The sequence below is a fragment of the Salmo salar genome, chromosome ssa23 (genome assembly GCF_905237065.1).
Source record: "Salmo salar chromosome ssa23, Ssal_v3.1, whole genome shotgun sequence".
NCBI classification, from domain to species: Eukaryota; Metazoa; Chordata; class Actinopteri; order Salmoniformes; family Salmonidae; genus Salmo; species Salmo salar.
Genome location: NC_059464.1, coordinates 15827304 through 15849114, shown reverse-complemented (window position 1 = coordinate 15849114; position 21811 = coordinate 15827304). Strand labels below are relative to the sequence as shown.

The 21811-nt window shown below is 40.2% G+C and overlaps 1 protein-coding gene across 19 annotated transcripts in view; it reads left to right on the top strand.

Moving 5' to 3' along the window:
- The first annotated feature begins 1474 nt into the window (after positions 1-1474).
- The window catches only part of LOC106584181 (receptor-type tyrosine-protein phosphatase F), a 423412-nt gene continuing 403075 nt past the window's right edge, over positions 1475-21811 (top strand). For 14 of the 19 annotated variants that reach the window (XM_045706048.1, XM_045706041.1, XM_045706047.1 and 11 more), the window contains exon 1: positions 1475-1829. The gene's annotated coding sequence lies outside the window, so the exon portion shown is untranslated. The remainder of the gene's footprint in view (positions 1830-21811) is intronic. The other 5 variants (XM_045706049.1, XM_045706046.1, XM_045706051.1 and 2 more) reach the window with 1 other exon arrangement.

Below are 21811 nucleotides of genomic sequence, written 5' to 3'. Positions count from 1 at the left end.
TTGGCCTCTGCATGCCTCCATAGGCGCCGCAATTGCGTCACACCCTCCATACGGAGCTTCTGACCACATTTTCAGATCAAGCATACATTGGCTTTAATACTAATACTCTTTCCATTCATGCAATAGTTGATCAAAAATGACAACTACAAAGTAGACCTAAATATACAGAAAGCTTAAATTCTCGTTAATCTAACTGCACTGTCCAATTTACAGTAGCTATTACAGTGAAAGCATACCATGCTATTGTTTGAGGAAAGTGCACAGTTTTGAACTTTAAAAGTTATTAATAAACAAATTAGGCACATTTAGATAGTCTTGATACAACATTTTAAACAGAAATTCAATGGTTCATTGGATCAGTCTAAAATGTTGCACATACACTGCTGCCATCTAGTGGCCAAAATCTAAACTCACCTTGGCTGGAATAAGACATAACGGCCTTTCTCTAGCATTTCAAAGATGTTGGTACAATTTTTTTATTTTTTATCTTTGTATTATCTTTTATCAGATCTAATGTGTTATATTCTCCTGTATTCCTTTCATATTTCCACAAACTTCAAAGTGTTTTCTTTGAAATGGTATCAAGAATATGCATATCCTAGCTTCAGGGCCTGAGCTACAGGACAGTTAGATTTGGGTATGTCATTTTAGGCGAAAATGGAATAAAAAGGGGCGGATCCTTTAAGGCCTTTAAAACCGCAAGGGATATAAAACATGCTGTAATGTTTCTAAACACTCTACCTAGCAGCTAACCTGTTTGCACCATTTCTTTGTAATTACAGTAAAATACTTTGAATACAAACCCATCCCCTTCATTCATCCTTTCATTCATTCATTACGATTAAGGTAGCGTTTACTTTTTTATATGTATGTATATATGTTTTTACAGTATTATACAATACATTTCATGGTATCATCTGTGTGTCATTACACAGTACTTGCTTTGATACCATATTTTTTTTTATAGTAAGTGTACTGTAATATAAAATACAGAATTTTACTTGCCGCCAAGCTGCCTGTAAGCTGTCAAATTCATGGTAGCCCCTTTACAGTGTAGCCTTCTATCCTTGTCTGCCTCCTTACTGCTAGCCTACATTCATCACATTGCTTACCTTAGTTAAACCCAACAACTCCACCCTGATTTTCAACCCTGGATTATAACTCCAAAGCCTAATGAAAGTGATATTAGGCGTACTCTGAAAAAATATAATACAAATAATAAAATGATACGCTACATGTTCATCTCTATTGCCTAATGCCTGAACCCTCAATATTTAAAATGAATTCATCATCACAGTTATCAGGCTATTTACTTTTAATATGGAGACGAACTGAAAAGGGAAAATAAAACCATAACTAGAAAAAAAAATAGGTGTAGTTTTAAATCCTCATCATTCCGTAAATGATCGATCATATCCGACAAAGCCCGAGAATGCCTGCGAACAATTTGTGTGAGAGCAGAGAAGGGATTGTTGTGCATTCTTGAGCGCTACAGAGGAGAGAGAGAAAGAGCGCATTTCACTGTGCGACAAACAGCGGTTGAGCTACTGAGAGGAGAGGAGACATTCGGACACATTGCTTCTCTACTTGGAAAATATATGGTCTAATTCAGCAGAACTGTCCATCAGGTCCTATACATCTCAAGGATTATACTTTAAATTCCTCCTTGTGTAGCCTATTACGGAGAGGACGCACGCCCGGAGGAGAGCAGAGGTGGACATCGGGACTGAGAAGGAAAGGAATTGTATTCTTTCTGAAGTGGATCGAGAGAACCAAGTGGTTGCTATTTTCGAAGACAGAAATGCCAATGACCAGGGGACCTAGAGAGAGTGAGTTTTTGCATTTCATATACTATTGACAATTCATGGTTGTGGTGTTTGTTTGACTGACATTTGAATCACATGTATTGTTCAGGAGTGGCCGCATCTTAGCCCACTGATAATGATGCCCACTGATTTGGAATATAGCATGGCTATTGGTAAGAATCATTTCGTCATGTTGAAAAGTTGTTTGCTGAGTATGAGAGGGATATTGTTTTTCTGGCTACTTCATGACAGAATACATCCAAATGTCAATCGATTCAGAGCTTGTTCGAGATCAATACGGCTGTGTACACGCCTCACGGGCAAATAGCAGACAGGAGCACCTGTCAAACTGCTCTCTGCTCTGCTCTGTTCACCCGTGGAACCTGTTACATAGAGACAAACAGGTTGGGCGAATTACATGATGGAGAGGGGTCAATTAACCAACCACTGCCACTGGAAACAGTGTATCCTTTGTCACAACACATTGGCATGTAAATGATTTGAACTATTCCGTTTTATAACAGCCTAGTTGTTTGCGCAATACTTGACATATATCGAATTGGATTGGCTACCAATAAGATACTTATTAACATAATTGTTAAATCTTATTTGTTAAGATACTGGTGTAGGATCTTATTTTGATCACCCTGATGCGAGCGAACTTTCCTGCAATGCAGAGGAAAAAAATGTGTAGTGTATTTGAGTTTTAAAAAGGCTTCTGAAGTTTGTAATTTCCACTTTGAAATTTCCGTTACAAAAATGTATCGACCTCTAAAAAATGTCCATTATAATCCACATAATAATTCACATTTGCTGTTGCTGCAGGATTATTCTCCTGCTGTAGCAAACTAGCTCAAATTAAGATCCTACACCTGTCTAATACATAGGCTACTTGAAGGCCATTATTCAAGCCCACATATCTGCCGTCCACAAGAAGCAAATCAGGCTGCGTTTAGACAGACAGCCCAATTCTGTTTTTTTTCTGCTATTTGGTCTTTTGATCAAATGCATTAGATCTTTTCACCCCTAATCTTTTTCAGAGCTGATCTGTGAAAAAAAGATCAGAATTGGGCTTGCCTGTCTAAACGCAGCCTTAGTGGTCTGTACAAACTGGTGTTTGTGATGGAACTCACCGTTATGCACTGATCTATTTCTGATTGTTTGCAAATAGGGAAACAATAGATGGTAGGCTATCATGGCTTTATTTGTCACATTATATGGAACATGTGAATATGACGATGTATGGGTCAATTGGGCTAAATCATTTATTTTCAGTTATTTCTCATCAATCCTCATTATGCATTATTTCCAGAGCCCCTAAGTTATGTCATCAAGGTTGAAATCTATTTGCCTGGCTAGGCATTTCTTTCCCACTGTCATTTGTGTAGAATAAAACCCGCTGGGCACACTACGTCATTTCAATGTGGATAACTGACTAGTATTTGTCAAAAAGACAGCAAACATTTTGTTGAATTTCCAATGTGTTATCACCTATGCTTTCAACCATCTCAAAGCACAACCAAATTCCAATGGTAAACAATGTCTGATAGTTGGTTTAGTTGTCACCCAAATGTCTATCAATGGGAATACAATGTCAGATATTTGTATTATTTATACAACAGAATAATGTGTTATCACTGTTCTTCATCTAATAGCAGAACCAAATGACCTGGACTGCAGTCGAGATTATAATAAAAGTATATGGTGCAAGTGATCAATGCCGTGCGAGATTCTGCGCAGATTATTAAAGCAATTGTGAAGATCTCCACAGAACAGCGAGGATCTATGCATGCCATCTTGAACATGCACACTTTATAAACTCAGCAAAAAAAGAAACGTCCCTTTTTCAGGACCCTGTCTTTCAAAGGTAATTCGTAAATATCCAAATAACTTCACAGATCTTCATTGTAAAGGGTTTAAACACTGTTTCCCATGCTTGTTCAATGAACAATAAACAATTAATGAACATGCACCTGTGGAATGGTCGTTAAGACACTAACAGCTTACAGACGGTAGACAATTAAGGTCACAGTTATGAAAACTTAGGACAGTAAAGAGGCCTTTCTACTGACTCTGAAAAACACCTAAAGAAAGATGCCCAGGGTCCCTGCTCATCTGCATGAACGTGCCTTAGGCATGCTGCAAGGAGGCATGAGGACTGCAGATGTGGCCAGGGCAATAAATTCTAATGTCCGTACTGTGAGATGCCTAAAACAGCGCTACAGGGAGACAGGACGGACAGCTGATCGTCCTCGCAGTGGCAGACCACGTGTAACAACACCTGCACAGAATTGGTACATCCGAACATCACACCTGCGGGACAGGTACAGGATGGCAACAACAACTTCCCGAGTTACACCAGGAACGCACAATCCTTCCATCAGTGCTCAGACTGTCCGCAATAGGCTGAGAGAGGCTGGACTGAGGGCTTGTAGGCCTGTTGTAAGGCAGGTCCTCACCAGACATCACCGGCAACAACGTCGCCTATGGGCACAAACCCACCGCCGCTGGACCAGACAGGACTGGCAAAAAGTGCTCTTCACTGACCAGTCGTGTTTTTTTCTCAGCAGGGGTGATGGGCGGATTTGCGTTTATCGTCGAAAGAATGAGCGTTACACCGAGGCCTGTACTCTGGAGCGGGATCGATTTGGTGGTCCGTCATGGTCTGGGGCGGTGTGTCACAGCATCATCGGACTGAGCTTGTTGTCATTGCAGGCAATCTCCACGCTGTGTCACACGCTTGTCACATGTCTGTCGAACTTGTTCAGTTTATGTCTCAGTTGTTGAATCTTATGTTCATACAAATATTAACACATGTTAAGTTAACTGAAAATAAACGCAGTTGACAGTGAGAGGACGTTTCTGTTTTTGCTGAGTTTATGACTACATAACAAGAAATGTATAGTTGCAGTAACCTCAAAACATTTTAAGGAGATGTATCTACTGCTTGGAAAATTCCTTCTGAGCCTCCAGCTTAATCACGTTCTTTAACATTTATTTTGGTTGAGTTTCAGACCATGTCATCATGAATACAACATATTATTTGTTAATTTGTTGACAAGATAATAGTCTATTTATTGTATTTCAAAAGTGATATTGAATTGTGTTTGGTTGTCAACGCAATCAAATATCAACATTTGAAGGAGATATATCTTCTGCTTGGATAGTTCTCTGTGACACTAGTTAGTCTGGCTTTAATCAAAGTTTGCCCACAAATTAATAATTTATATGTTTGATTCACATCTCCATCTATACCAAAAATCTAAGTTAAAGAATAGCAATAAATCAAATCAAACTTTTAATGCACTTTATATGAAGTTTGATTTGATTTAGTCCTATTCGTTAACTTTGATATTTGGTTGAGATAAAGACGTAAATCCAACATATTAATTATTAATTTGTAGCTAGTATTCCTGAAAGCTAAGACTCTCTGGAATATGGCTGTGCCTTCTGTTCCCCTCTATGAGGATCTCAGGCCACATTAGAAAGGAGTGTCACAAAAGACACAATTTGGACCCCATAAGAACACCTTCCAACAAGCGCTGTCAAAGCCCTTCTAAGGGTAGCCTTTCCACCCCTTATTTAATCTAGCTCTTGTGACTGACTGGGTTCAAACCAGGTTTGGTGACTACATTTTAGTCATTTAGTAGATGTTCTTATTCAGAGCGTCTTACAGTAGTGAGTGCATACATTTCATACTTTTCTTTCTCTGTACTGATCAATGCATGTCATGAGCAACTTAGCCTGAGAACTGAAGATGTGTTGGTTTGACTGATGGGGTTCTAACCAAGGTTTGGAACAGCGGCTTCTTCCTTGCTGAGCGGCCTTTCATGTTATGTCGATATATGACTCGTTTTACTGTGGATATAGATACTTTTGTACCTGTTTCCTCCAGCATCTTCACAAGGTCCTTTGCTGTTGTCCTGGGATGGATTTGCACTTTTCGCACCAAAGTATGTTCATCTCTAGGAGACAGAACTCATCTCCTTCCTGAGCGGTATGACGGCTGCGTGGTCCCATGGTTTTTATACTTGCGTACTATTGTTTGTACAGATGAACGTGGTACCTTCAGGCGTTTGGAAATTGCTCCCAAGGATGAACCTTGTTGACCTTGTGGAGGTGTATACTTTATTTTCTGAGGTCTTGGCTGATTTCTTTTGATTTTCCCATGATGTCAAGCAAAGAGCCACTGAGTTTGAAGGTAAGCCTTGAAATACATCCACAGGTACACCTCCAATTGAGTCAAATGATGTCAATTAACCTATCAGAAGCTTCTAAAGCTATGACATAAGCTGTTGAACCCACAGGAATTGTGATACAGTGAATTATAAGTGAAATAATCTGTCTGTAAACAATTGTTGGAAAAATTGCTTGTGTCATGCATGAAGTAGATGTCCTAACCGATTTGCCAAAATTATAGTTTGTTAACAAGAAATTTGTGGATTTGTTGAAAAGGGAGTTTTAATGACTCCAACCTAAGTGTATGTAAACTTCCGACTTCAACTGTATATACATATAAATATATATTTTTTAGGCTTGCCTGTTATGCATGTTATTTTGGCGTTAATACGTGTCACATAACAGTTTGCAAACAATGTAAAAATAATATATATCATTGAGTTAATAAAGCCGCATACAAACATGGTCTCTTTTATGTCTTCTTGAATAAGGCATCTCCATAATGCAGGTGTTTTAGCCTAGCTCAGTGCTTTCAGTTGTGGTGGGGCAAGCCAGCAGAAAATACGTTGCATTGCGCCATGATTGGCTCAGTGTTCTGTCACTCATGAGGACTTTATGTCACTGCCAAGTGTAAGAGGAGACATTGAAAATTCTAGGCCTTTGTTTGCTGCCATAGAAGTGCCCATCCAAGAAGGCTCAAGGTAATTGGCCACAGATAGAATTACGTCAAATCACATTATACACTAACGGTTAGAAGTTTTTGAACACCTACTCATTCAAGGGTTTTTCTTTATTTTTACTATTTTCTACATTGTAGAATAATAGTGAAGACATCAAAACGATGAAATAACACAGAAGGAATCATGTAGTAACCAACAAAGTGTTAAACATATCAAAATGTATATTATATTTCAGATTCTTCAAACAGCCACCCTTTTCCTTGATGACAGCTTTGCACACTCTTGGCATTCTCTCAACCAGTTTCACCTGGAATGCTTTTCCAACACTCTTGAAGGAGTTCCCTGTCACGTTCGTTAGAATGATCGGACCAAGGCGCAGCGTGAGTAGCGTTCCACATCTTTTATTAGAAAGTGAAACTTTAGAAAAATACAAAACAAATAAAGAATAAATGAACCGTGACTACAATGCAGCTACACATAAACAATATCCCATAACCCCAAGTGAAAAACAAGCTACTTAAGTATGATCCCCAATTAGAGACAACGATTACCAGCTGCCTCTAATAGGGAATCATACAAATCACCAACATAGAAAATAAAACGTAGAACCCACATAGAAATAAATAAACTAGATCACCCCCCAGTCATGCCCCGAACCACTTCACCATAGAGAAACAATGGTCAGGGCGTGACATTCCCACATGTGCTGCGCACTTGTTGGCTGCTTTTCCTTCACTTTGCGGTCCGACTCATCCCAAACCAACTCAATTTGGTTGAGGTCGGGAGGCCAGGTCATCTGATGCAGCACTCCATCACTCTCCTTCTTGGTAAAATAGACCTTACACAGCCTGGAGGTGTGTTTTGGGTCATTGTCCTGTTGAAAAACAAATGATAGTCCCACTAAGCCCAAACCAGATTGGATGGTGTATCGCTGCAGAATGCTGTGGTAGCCATGCTGGTGAACTCTGCCTTGAATTCCAAATAAATCACAAATAAAAATGTGATTTGACCCGCAAAGCACCCCCACACCATAACACCTCCTCGTCCATGCTTTATGGTGGGAAATTCACATCCGTTCACCCACACCACATATCACAAAGACACAGTGGTTGGACCTAAAAATCTCCAATTTGTGCTCCAGACCAAATTACAAATTTCCACCAATTTAATGTCCATTGCTCATGTTTCTTGGCCCAAGCAAGTCTCTTCTTCTTATTGGTGTCCTTTAGTAGTGGTTTCTTTGCAGCAATTCGACCATGAAGGCCTGATTCACACAGTTTCCTCTGAGCAGTTGATGTTGAGATGTGTCTGTTACTTGAACTCTGTGATGCATTTATTTGGGCTGCAATTTCTGAGCCTGGTAACTCTAATGAACTTGTCCTCTGCAGCAGAGGTAACTCTGGGTCTTCCATTCCTGTGGCAGTCCTCATGAGAGATAGTTTCATCATTGCTCTTGATGGTATTTGCGACTGCACTTGAGAAACTTTCAAAGTTCTTGAACATTTCTGTATTGACTGACCTTCATGTCTTAAAGTAATGATGGACTTTCGTTTCTCTTTGCTTATTTGAGCTGTTCTTGCCATATTATGGACTTGGTCTTTTACCAAATAGGGCTATCTTCTGTATATCCCGCCTACCTTGTCACAACACAACTGATTGGCTCAAACACATTACGAAGGAAAGACATTCCACAAATTAACTTTTAAAAAGGCAGACCTGTTAATTGAAACGCATTCCTGGTGACTACCTCATGAAGCTGGTTGAGAGAATGACAAGAGTGTGCAAAGCTGTCATCAAGGCAAAGGGTGGCTATTTGAAGAATCTCAAATATAACATATATTTTGATTTGTTTAACACTTTTTTGGTTACTACATGATTCAATATGTGTTATTTCATAGTTTTGATGTCTTCACTATTATTCTACAATGTAGAAAATAGTAAAAATAAAGAAAACCCTTTTAATGAGTAGGTGTTCTAAAACTGTTGACCGGTAGTGTGTACAGTAGCTTTGATTGGACTGATCATGTAGACATCATACTTTCACAATCTTAGCTAGCAATCATCATCATAAATCAAGTTGACCATCTACTGGACGTGATCTCAAGATAATTGGTTCCGTGATCTCAAGATTTACATGCTAAAATCACTACTGTTCCTTGAAGAGACCCATCCAAGTCACAGGACCATTGCCTAGGCTTTAGCTCAACAGGCTAACACAGTCTTTACCCAGTCAGTCACATTTTAACATTATAATACCTACCCTTGCCAGAAACCTTAAACTAACACACTAAGAGTATTGTATTTGTTACAAATCATTCCCTAAATTCTAGACCTCAGCTGAATCTGATAATAATTGATAATGATCTGATAAATATTGATTCTACATCTGCATTGCTTGCTGTTTGTGGTTTTAGGCTGGGTTTCTGTATAGCACTTTGTGACATCGGCTGATGTAAAAAGGACTTCATAATACATTTGAATACATTTGATTGATAATGAATGATGTGCCTGTTGACTAAATTGAGGAGACTAAATTACTTGGTGTTACCTTGGATTGTAAACTGTCATGGTGAAAACATATTGATTCAATGGTTCTGAAGATGGGGAGAGATCTGTCCATGATAAAGAGATGCTCTTCTTTTTTGACACCACACTCCACAAAGCAAGTTCTTTAAGCTCTAGTTTTATCTTATCTTGATTATTGCCCAGTCATATGGTCAGACGCTGCAAAGAAGGACCTAGAAAAACTGCAGCTGGCCCTGAACAGAGAGGCACGTTTTGCTCTTCACTTTAATCAGAGGGCTATTATCAATACTATGCATGACAGTCTCAGAGATTGACTGCATCACTTCTTGTTTTTATTGGAAACATTCATGTGTTGAAAATTCCAAATTGTTTCCATAATCAACTTACACACAGCACTGACACACACACTTACCCCACCAGGAATAGGATCATAATAGATTATAGCCAAAACGGTTTGAACGCTAGAGCCAAATTCATACAAAGATTGGCTTCAGAAACTGCCAGAAGCTTCTGTTTACCACAGTGAGCATTTCATACTATCTGTTCTCCTCTATTTTTGTTGGCTGGCAAAGTACCAGGATGTTGTGTGTGGTTTTGAATCTGAATTTAGAGAACTGAATTTGAAAACTGAATCTGAATGCATCTGAGAAGTTAAATATATGAAAGGTTGATGAACTTGAAATTATAGTTTGTAAACTTGATAAACAGATAATGAACGCAATATCTACCATATTGCAACTGAATACATAAACATTGCATTTGAATCGTCAATTAAATTGAAATTAAATGTTAAAATTGAATGCAATATTCACTAAATTCAGATTCAAATCATGAATTATATGGTCAATTTATGAGTTCAATGATTAAGTTTGTGCATAAAAAATGTCAAAAATATTTACATTCAAATTCAAATTACAAAATTGTATTTTTATTTTATTTAACCTTTATTCAACTAGGCAAGTCAGTTAAGAACAAATTCTTATTTACAATGACGGCCTAGGAACAGTGGGTTAACTGCCTTATTCAGGGGAAGAACAACATATACAAATGATAAATTATGTAATTCAAGTCTAATATTTCCACACTATGAGGTTGGAATAATACCACATTTTTTTGAAAATTATGATAATGCCCTTTAGTCTAAGAGCTGTTTCAAAAGACCGCCTGACAATTCATCCTGCTTTGGTGGGATGGGGTTTTAGTTAATAGACCAATAAGAAACCTCTCTACCATTAACAACTAGTTTTCAGTTTTCCCCTCTCCACTCAGACCACTCCCAGACAGTCCTAGCAAAGAGAGATGTTTGTTTCTTTCTGACCATTTTAATTGAAAACAATCACAGTAAGTTACTTAATTGTTAAATTATCAAATAAATGATTTGATATTGACATACAAACGGCTGCATTGGACCTTTAAAAATTATATTATTGTCGCATTATTATGACACCTATGATCATGATACACTCTACTGTTTATACAAAAGTATGTGAACACCCCTTCAAATTAGTGGATTCAGGTATATTTCAGCCACACCCATTGCTGACATGTATAAAATTGAGCACACAGCTATGCAATCTCCATAGACAAAACATTGGCAGTAGAATGGCCATACTGAAGAGCTCAGTCCCTTTCAACGTGGCACGGTCATAGGATGCCTCCTTTCCAACAAGTCAGTTTGTCACATTTCTGCCCTGCTAGAGCAACCCCGGTCAACTGTAAGTGCTGTTATTGTGAAGTGGAAACGCCTAGGAGCAACAACGGCTCAGCCGCGAAGTGGTAGGCAAAAAAAGCTCACAGAATGGGACTGCCGAGTACTGAAGCACATACCGTGTAAAAATAGTTTTCCTCGGTTGCAACACTCACTACCGAGTTCCAACCTGCCTCTGGAAGCTACGTCAGCACAATAACTGTTCATCGGAAGCTTCATGAAATGGATTTCCATGGCCGAGCAGCCGCACACAAGCCTAAGATCACCATGCGCAATACAAAGCATCAACTGGAGTGGTGTAACGCTTGCTGCCATTGGACTCTGGAGCACGTTCTTTGGAGTGATGAATCACGCTTCACCATCTGCCAGTCCAACGGACTAATCTGGGTTTGGCGGATGCCAGGAGAATGCTATCTGCCCCAATGCTGGTTCAGGCTAGGCCCCTTAGATCCAGTGAGGGGAAAACTTAAATCTACAGCATACAATGACATTATAGATTATTCTGTGCTTCCAACTTTGTGGCCACAGTTTGAGGAAGGTCCTTTCCTGTTTCAGCATGACAACTCCCCCGTGCATAAAGTGAGGTCCACACAGAAATGGTTTGTCGAGATCATTGTGGAAGAACTTGACTGGCCTGCACAGAGCCCTGACCTCAACCCCATTTAACACCTTTGGGATGAATTGGAACGCTGACTGTGAGCCAGGCCTAATCGCCAAACATCAGTGTCCGACCTCACTAATGCTCTTGTGGCTGAATGGAAGCAAGTCCCTGCGGCAATGTTCCAACATCTAGTGGAAAGCCTTCCCAGAAGAGTGAAGGTTGTTATAGCAGCAAAAGGGGGACCAACTCCATATTAATACCCATGATTTTGGAATTAGTTGTTTGACGAGCTGGTGTCCACATACTTTTGGTCATGTAGTGTAAATGGCAACAATAATGGACATTCTTACAGAGTAACTATTAGAATTTCTAGTAATTCCTGCATTTTGGCATTTACCATATAATTTACTGAGTATTTAAGATCTAATTCCAGTAGCTGTGTCTCTTCACCCAATGCTCTTCAGTAATCCCAGTTGTCCGTCATTTCAAAGTACATTTGCATTCAAAAGAACTAGAATTGAAATTGAAATACTCTAAAGTATGTATATTGTTTTAAAAATTATTATCTGTGTGGTATATTCGGGAGCACTTCAGTAAATTGTTAGCTCTTAGTAAATTACCCATTTTCAATTGCTCATGATCATTAGTCACCAACTATACTTTAAGCATACTTTTTTGACTACTAGTTTAGTATACATCCCGTGGAAAAACGAGTTGTTTGTTTGCCTGATGCCTCAATGGTTCACAGTCTGCATGAGTTTTATAGTCATGTTGATGTTCACTGTGTGTGAATGTTTTTGCTTTGAATCTCAACAGAAAGCAACTGATCTGCTTTGACATTTAAAAGCGATAGTCAGCATATGTTTCATATATGCAGTACATATATACCACGCTTTACAAGTCAAATGATATTTCAGTCGAGGGCATGTTACATCTTTAAAATATGTTTTACTGTCATTCTTATACCTGATCATGTAAAACACATTTCACTGCACCTATCAGCCATAGTAGTATGGCACCTCTGGAGCAAATTAGGGTTAAGTGCCTTGCTCAAGGGCACATCAGATATTTCACCTTGTCGGCTCGGGTATTTCGAATAAGCGACCTTTCGGTTACTGGCCCTTCTAACCGCTAGGCTACTTGTGTAACGATGTGCGCTGAGAGTCGGGAAGCAAGTTCAGGGAGTGAGTGTTTTAATAAAATAAAATTGAACATCATACAAAACAAGAAACACTGACAGCACACAGACATGAAACAGAAACAATAACGCCTGGGGAAGGAACCAAAGGGAGTGACTTATATAGGGAAGGTAATCAGGGAAGTGATGGAGTCCAGCAGAGTCTGATGACGTGCTAGCGTGCGTAACGGTGGTGACAGGTGTGCGCCATAACGAGCAGCCTGGTGACCTAGAGGCCGGAGAGGGAGCACACGTGACAACTTGCCGCCCGAAAGAACTCACACCATGGTGCAGCTCTACAAGTCAATATTAAAATAGATGTTGGTACTCTATCTGGCTCATATTGAAATCACTCTTTGCTTAGCAGCAGTGAACCTGGTTCTCTACTTGGTTGCTGTCCATGCTTACCATGGCTGAACTGGAAAGAGACATTTACACTGGGTGCATTCCAAATGGCACCCTATTCCCTACAAAGTGCACTACTTTTGACCTGAGCCCTATGGGCCCTAGTCAAAAGTAGTGCACTATAAAGAGAATAGAGTGCCGTTTGGGAAGCAGACACTGTGTGGCGTGGACTGGGGATGGATGGATGAAATGATCTGAATTAAACCACAATAACAACAGAGCCCAAGCTGTAGGGTTCTCTGTGTCTGTCCCCAAGAAGGGACAGGAACATGCAGTGTGTCACTTGGTTGTCAATGTATTGTCCTTCTGCTGATTGAGCTATCTGCAGAAAAGTCCAGGTTCTCTCTTTCCTTACATTTCCCAACAATTGAACAGCAACAGAGTGGCTCTGGTTTTTCAATTACACCGGCCCATTGTTTGACCAGTATACAGGGTCTGGTTGGCAATGTTTTTGTCTTGTCACAGGGCAAGGGGAAGATCCTATCAGCCACAGACCTAACTGAGTACCAAATAGTACCCTACTAACTATATAGCACACTACTTTGCCCTGATCAAAAGTAGTGCACTACATAGGGAATAGGGTGCCATTCGGGACTCATGCCTAAAGGCTATGATTTCCCCAAGGCAATTGGCACTGTATCTAGTAATTCTACAACTGTGTCGTTGTGTATGTGGTGTTCTGCCACTGTGTTTTCTGTCTGTGATGGCTGTGATGTCAGAATAGATATTAGTTGATTGATTTGAATAATGGCAACTTCATTAATTAGACTAAACTTCATTAAAAGCGCTCTCTTTTTCACAGAAGGTAATAGGTGGAAATAATTAGAAATACATTGTAATCACTGTGCCGCAACAACATACAATAGTGTTTTCTATTCAATTCAACAGAAACTTGTATTTTCTTCATTTGATGAACAAATACAACATTTTGGTGTTTGGGCCTATACAGGATGTTGGTGTGTTCTAATCATGTTTTCTTTTGAATTCAACAGATACGTTTATTTTCTTCATTTGATGAACAAATGCACATTTTTGGTAGCCTGTCCCAGATCTGTTTGTGCTTTTAACTTCAATGCTGTCATTGGCATGACAATGAGTACCAAGAATTTGGCACTCAGGTTGGCAGACTGGCACTCAGGCAGTGGTGTAAATTTTACTTAAATTGTTTTTGGGGTATCTGTACCCTACTTCACTATATATATTTTCGACAACTTTTATTTTTACTTCACTACATTCCTAAATAAAATAATGTACTTTTTACTCCACAAATTTTCTCTGATACCTAAAAGTACTAATTTTGAATGCTTAGCAGGACAGGAAAATGGTCCAATTCACGTAATTATCAAGAGAACGTCCCTGGTCATCCCTACTGCCTTTTTTCTGGCGGACTCACACATTTTTCTGGTGGACACATGCTTCATTTGTAAATGATGTCTGAGTATTGGAGTGTGTCCCTGGCTATCCGTACATTAAAATTACAACAAAACGGTGCCGTCTGGTTTACTTAATGTAAGGAACTTGAAATGATTTGTACTTTTACTTTTACTTTTGATACTTAAGTATATTTTAGCAATTACATTTACAATTGATACTTAAGTATATTTAAAACCAAATACTTTTTGACTTTTACTCAAGTAGTATTTTACTGGGTGACTTTCACTTTTACAAGAGTCATTTTCTATTAAGGGGTCTTTACTTTTACTCAAGTATGACAATAGGATACTTATTCCACCACTGCACTCAGGGTACAATTTTGGCTGTGTATAGCAGGATTTTGCTGCATCGTTCTCTGGTTCCGTTTCACCTGTTGAGAAGACAATTTCTGCACTTTGAAGTGAAATACTGTCAGTACAAGGAGGAGGAGGAGGAGCAGGAGGAGGAGGAGAAGGGGGACACGTACACTTTGTAGTTGTAGCTATGCATTTTAAATGTTATAACAGCAAAGACTTTTGCGTTGTTGAAATGTTGGGATTTCTTTTGATCATGGAGCCAAAAGGTGTTGCTATACTTTCATTGCTCAACCTGCAGGATTGTCTTAGTTAGAGGGATGTAGACCATACAGGAGGATGACTGGCATGTTGTTGATTCAGATTGTCCTGCCCTCCTCCCATATTGCTTTGTAAAAGTTGCCACAGCGAAGTCTCTTAACTAGGCAGCTCTGTCAGTCTATTCTATTATTCTCCCACCCTCCTGTCTGTCTTTCTGCAAATAGGCAGTAATTACCTAATTGAGAGAGAGAGAAAGAGTGAATGGGTGAGAGAGAAATACACACACACACACACACACACACACACACACACACACACACACACACACACACACACACACACACACACACACACACACACCGTTAATTAATAAAACGTCAGAGGATGACTGGCTTTCTGAAAACCTGTCAGGCCCCAAAAGAAACATTTACCAAACGCCTTAGCTTACAGGGTGGTAGACTTACTCTTCTTGTTTGCTTGAAGAAAGAACACATGTTCTTCTTTGCATACTTTAGGTACGCCCACTGTGTAAATTGTGCAGTGGGAAAGTGACTGAGAGCATTTTCTTTTTGCTGAATAGCTTACAACATACTGTACATAACAAGTAACGCATCAGATTAGCAAATGGTAAACTGATCAAATTATCATCAGCTGTAAAAGCTGATCAAATAACTTGGGTTGGCCTATAATCTTTCATGTACAATGAAACACATCAACTTTGAATATGACATTTGGAATAAATCTGTCATAGAGTGGGTTGAATTGCAACATAACCCTTTACCATCTGTGAATACAGAACTGTGAGTTTCGTTGTTGTTGTCAACACTGAAGATTGTTAGCATTTCTTTACAGGGTGAGATCAAATTAGTAATTAAGCGTTGTCCTTCCTGGGAGACCACCGTGTGTAATTAACATCTGAGAGGAAACGGATAAAAGCGTACTGCTGTCTAACGCTTAATTTCACATTGATGTTTATTCAAAAGAGCACTTATCTAGAGTCCTATCCATCTCCCATTAGAATACTCTAGTCTAGGACCATCAACACCTAACACTTTACCTCCACTTTATAAGAAGAAAACACATTACCTTTGCTTTATAAGAAGGACAAAATAAAGGCAGGTGTCTTGTGGTTTGGCTTGTGTCAACGTCACTTGTGTTGAATGTTTTTACAGGTTTTTTTTCATCTGACAGTTAATCTTATTATTTTAAATTGTTGAACACTGTCAGCTATCAAGTTCTCTCTATCTGTTACATACCGTATGGCTCTAATGTAGAAGCAATGTGAAAGTGTCATGGGCTTTAGACTAAAAGCTAGCTGCACTTAGGCCTGTGCTGTATTGTATGTGAGTGTGGGCCTGTTGTGTAAGCCACTTCACAACTACCTTGGGCATCATCCCATTTAGCTTGTGTCCAAAATACTACCCTATTCCTTATATAATGCACTACTTCTAAAAAGTTGTGTGCTAAATAGGAAAATAGGGTATTATTTTTAGAAGTACTGCACTATATTGGGAATAAGGTGCCATTTGTGTCGCAATCATCATCCAATTTACTCCCGAGCCATTAGATTCCACTGGGATGGTTTAACAGTTTAGCAAAAATAGATGTTTTCTTCTTCTTCGCGAAGATCTTTATATTTTCCTTGCCAGAGATCTGTGCTACTTACTATACCATGTGGTACTTTAGACTGCCAATATGGGATGGACTCCAGAAACAGAGCGAGCCAAATGAGCTGGCTGTACAGTATGCTACATTCTAAGAAAACCCTTTGAAGAACCTTTTTTGGTTCCAGGTAGAACCCTTTAGATTCTAGGTCAAACTCTTTTGGGCACCATGTAGAACCCTTTCCACAGAGGGTTCTGCATAGAACCCAAAATGGTTCTACCTTGAACCGAAAAAGGGTTCTACCTGGAACCTAAAAGGGTTCTGCTATGGGGACAGCCAAAGGACCCTTTTGGAACCCTTTTTTTCTAGGGTGTAGGAGTCACACAGGAGGGGATTGGTAGAACAGAATCTCATATTTTTGACAGTTGAACATGGCAGCTGTGGCTACTTCATGGATGTAGCAGAGCAACGTATTGTAGCTGCTTCAGTGCAGTTACGTCTAGTGAGAAAACACCCAAAAGGTTTTCTTCAGCACCACAGAGACGGAGAAATGTCAATATTTAATTCGTGAAAATGTGCATTCTGCTATTATGCTGGATTATTGATGATAATAATGAATTATGTCAATTGTAAAGCAAATGTTTGTATATATGACATTCATTTCAACTATTCACCTCTTACAAATATATACATTTTATAATTCCAGTATGTTGCCACTGACAAGAGTCGGTATATTTAATTCTAGAAGATATTACTTAAATTCCATGTGTGTATGTTGTTTCCATTTAGAAAGGTCCAGTCCAGAAAGCCATGATCCTGATTAGATTGTCTGACATACAAATGAGTGTCTGACGCCCCCATTTGTTTAGAATCTGAACGGTCCTCTCTCTGCAATCTAGCCACAAGGACAGACTCAGCTTACTTCCCAAATGACACCTAATTTCCTTCTATCGTGCACTACAAAAGTTGTGCGCTATATAGGGAATAGGGTGCCATCTCTCAATCCATCTTCTACAGCTAAATGTTATGATGTCGTCGGGTGGGTTTGATATTTGTCATTTATCAGTGTCCTGCTGGATAGATACACCGCCTGTGGCCATCAGTTTAAAGGGCAGTTGTGGATATATACCGACAGGCGAACCCAACGATGGCGATGGTTTGTTTGTTATATGAGGGGTTTTATGGTAGGTACACTCCTCTGACAAGACGTAGCTTGACCAATATGTTAAGTTCCAAATGGCACCCTATTCCCTATATAGTTCTCTACTTTGGACTAGAGCCCTATGAGCTTCCCTATGGGCCCTGGTCCAAAGTAGTGCACCATACAGGGAATAGGGGGCCGTTTTTGATGTAGCCTTTGGTTCGGACTGCGTTCTCACCTGCAGCAAACTGCACCACAGGACAAATTGAATCAGACCGAGACCACTCTTTTTGCGAGAACCACAGTGCGTTGTTTAGTGTGCTCCCGAGTGCAGATAGAGAGTTCACATCAGTCCAAACAAACCGAACTAAGGGGTAAACGCGCCAGAGTTTGAAAACAATGATTTGATTGGAAAGCCCCCCTTAGACCATTCCTCCATACAGAATCATTCCAGATCCTTGATATCCATCGTGTGCACCTCTTCAATTCAAACCACATGTTTGCAATGGGTTTCAAGTCTGGAGACGGAGATGGCCATTGCAAAATGTTGATTTTGTGGCCAATTAACAATTTCTTTGTGGATTTTGGATATTGTTTGGTTATTGTCTTGCTGGAAGATCCACTACCGGCCAAGTTCCAGCCTTCTGACAGAGTCAACGAGTTTTGGGCTAAAATATCCTGGTAATGGGTATAGTTCATAATGCTGTTGACCTTAATAACAAGGCCCCTGTCACGACTTCTTTCGAAGTCGGTTCCTCTCCTTGTTCGGGCGGTGTTCGGCGGTCGACGTCACCGGTCTTCTAGCCATCGCCGATCCACTTTCATGTTCCATTTGTTTTGTCTGGTTGTCACACTCACCTGGTTTCAATTCCCTAATTACATATTGTACATGTTCCCTCTGTTTCCCCCATGACCTTGTCGGGAATTGTTTATTGTAAGTACGTGTGCTTTATGTGACTGGTGCGATACAGGTTTTGTTGCCCATGTTTTTGTTATTTTTGTATGCCGGTAGTTATGTACATTAAACGGCTCCGGCTATTTACCAAGTTCTGCTCTCCTGCGTTTGACTTCCATGCCACCAGTTACGCACCCCTGACAGCCCCCAGGACCAGTGGAAGTAAAATAACCCTGTAACATCAAAGATCCACCACCATATTTTACAGTAGGTATGGGGTTATTTTCTGCTTAAGCATTCTCATTTCAACGCCAAACCCACCACTGGTGTGTGTGGCCAACAAGCTCTATTTTAATGTCATCCAACAAATGTAAACGCCTTGAGTTTTCTAAACAGCACTCACTACTGTAAGTTGCTCTGAATGAGAGCGTCTGCAAAATTACTGAGATGTAAAATGTAATCTGACCAGTGCTTTGGTCAAATTACATGAAAATAGAGCTCTTTGCTATGCAATGGCCATCTCAAACTTAAAACCCATTGAAAACCTGTTGTTTGAATTGAAGAGGACAGGCCATAAGAGCAGACTAAGGATATCAAGGATCTGGTAGGATTGTGTGTGGAGGAATGGTCTAAGGTCCCTCTCAATGTGTTCTCCAACACATAAAACATTTTAGAAAAAGGTGTCACGCCCTGACCTTAGAGAGCCTTTTTTATTCTCTATTTTGTTAGGTCAGGGTGTGACTTGGGTGGGCATATCTATGTTTCTATTTCTTTGTTGGCCTAGTATGGTTCCCAATCAGAGGCAGCTGTTTATTGTTGTCTCTGATTGGGGATCATACTTAGGCAGCCCTTTTTCCCACCTGTGATTGTGGGATCTTGTTTGTGTGTAGTTGCTTTCTGCACTGCATATAGCTTTACGTTCATTTTCGTATTTTTATTTTTTTTCCCGGTGTCATTTTAAATAAAAGAAAATGTATACCTACCACGCTGCACCTTGGTCCAGTTCTTCAGACGAGCGCAACAAAAGGTTCAGTGCCATTATCCTCGCAAGGTGAGGTATGGAAAATTCCTATTCTTTGGGGGGGGGGGATTACTTGTTAAACAAAATCTCTTTCTCTGAGTAATTGTATTATTATTCTAAAAGCATACAAAATAGCTCAGTATTTAAATTGTTTATTTTATACAGTCATTTTTGCTCATCTTTATCAAGGGGGTCAATAATGACCACACTGTACATCAAAGAACCACAGCTGCTTCATCAAATATTCCATCATATCTTCCTGTGGCACTATAGGAAACTCTTTAGAACTGACACTATGTGTGTGTGTTTCAAGTTGTATTACACATGGCATACACCGTCCGACGAAATGCTTACTTGCAGGTTCCATTTGGAGAATGCAACAACAACAAATAATAAAATATGAAAGAAACTCCCCCTCTCTTGAGCACCTTTATGAACTCAGCAAAAAAAAAGAAATGTTCCTTTTTCAGGACCCTGTCTTTCAAAGACAATTCGTAAAAATCCAAATAACTTCACAGATCTTCATTGTAAAGGGTTTCAACACTGTTTCCCATGCTTGTTCAATGAACCATAAACAACTAATGAACATGCGCCTGTGGAACGGTCGTTACAACACTAACAGCTTACAGACGGTAGGCAATTAAGGTCACAGTTATGAAAACTTAGGACACTAAAGAGGCCTTTCTACTGACTCTGAAAAACACCAAAAGAAAGATGCCCAGGGACCCTGCTCATCTGCGTGAACGTGCCTTAGGCATGCTGCAAGGAGTTATGAGGACTGCAGATGTTGCCAGGGCAATAAATTGCAATGTCCGTACTGTGAGACAGCGCTACAGGGAGACAGGACGGACAGCTGATCGTTCTCGCAGTGGCAGACCATGTGTAACAACACCTGCACAGGATCAGTACATCCGAACATCACACCTGCGGGACAGGTACAGGATGGCAACAACAACTGCCCGAGATACACCAGGAATGCACAATCCCTCCATCAGTGCTGAGACTGTCCGCAATAGGCTGAGAGAGGCTGGACTGAGGGCTTGTAGGCCTGTTGTAAGGCAGGTCCTATGGGCACAAACCCATCGTCGCAAAAAGAGCTCTTCACTGACGAGTCACGGTTTTGTCTCACTATGGGTGAAGGTCGGATTCACGTTTTTCATCGAAGGAATGAGCGTTACACCGAGGCCTGTACTCTGGAGCGGGACCGATTTGGAGGTGGCGGGTCCGTCATGGTCTGGGGTGGTGTGTCACAGCGTCATCAGACTGAGCTTTTTGTCATTGCAGGCAATCTCAATGCTGTGCGTTACAGGGAAGACATCCTCCTCCCTCCTCCTACCCTTCCTGCAGGCTCATCCTGACATGACCCTCCAGCATGACAATGCCACCAACCATACTGCTTGTTCTGTGCATGATTTCCTGCCAGACAGGAATGTCAGTGTTCTGCCATGGCCAGTGAAGAGCCCGGATCTCAATCCCATTGAACACGTCTGGGACCTGTTGGATTGGAGGGTGAAGACTAGGGCCATTCCCCCCAGAAATGTCTGGGAACTTGCAGGTGCCTTGGTGGAAGAGTGTGGTAACATCTCACAGCAAGAACTGGCAAATGTGGTGCTGTACATTAGGAGGATATGCACTGCAGTACTTAATGCAGCTGGTGGCCACACCAGATACCGACTGTTACTTTTGTCTGTGGAACTTCTTCAGTTTATTTCTCAGTTGTTGAATCTTATGTTCATACAAATATTTACACATGTTAAGTTTGCTAAAAATAAACGCAGTTGACGATGAGAGGACATTTATTTTTTTGCTGAGTTTATAAAGCTGCTTATGAAGATAATTACATGACATGGCCAAAAGTATGTGGACAACCCTTCAAATTAGTGGATTTGGCTATTTCAACAACACCGTTGCTGACCGGTGTAGAGAATTGAGCACATAGCCATGCAATCTCCATAGACAAATATTGGCATTAGAATGGCCAGTTCTGAAGAGCTCAGTGACTTTCAACGGGGCACCGTCTTAGGATGCCACCTTTTCACCTAGTCAGTTGGTCAAATTTCTGCCCTCCTCAAGCTTCCCC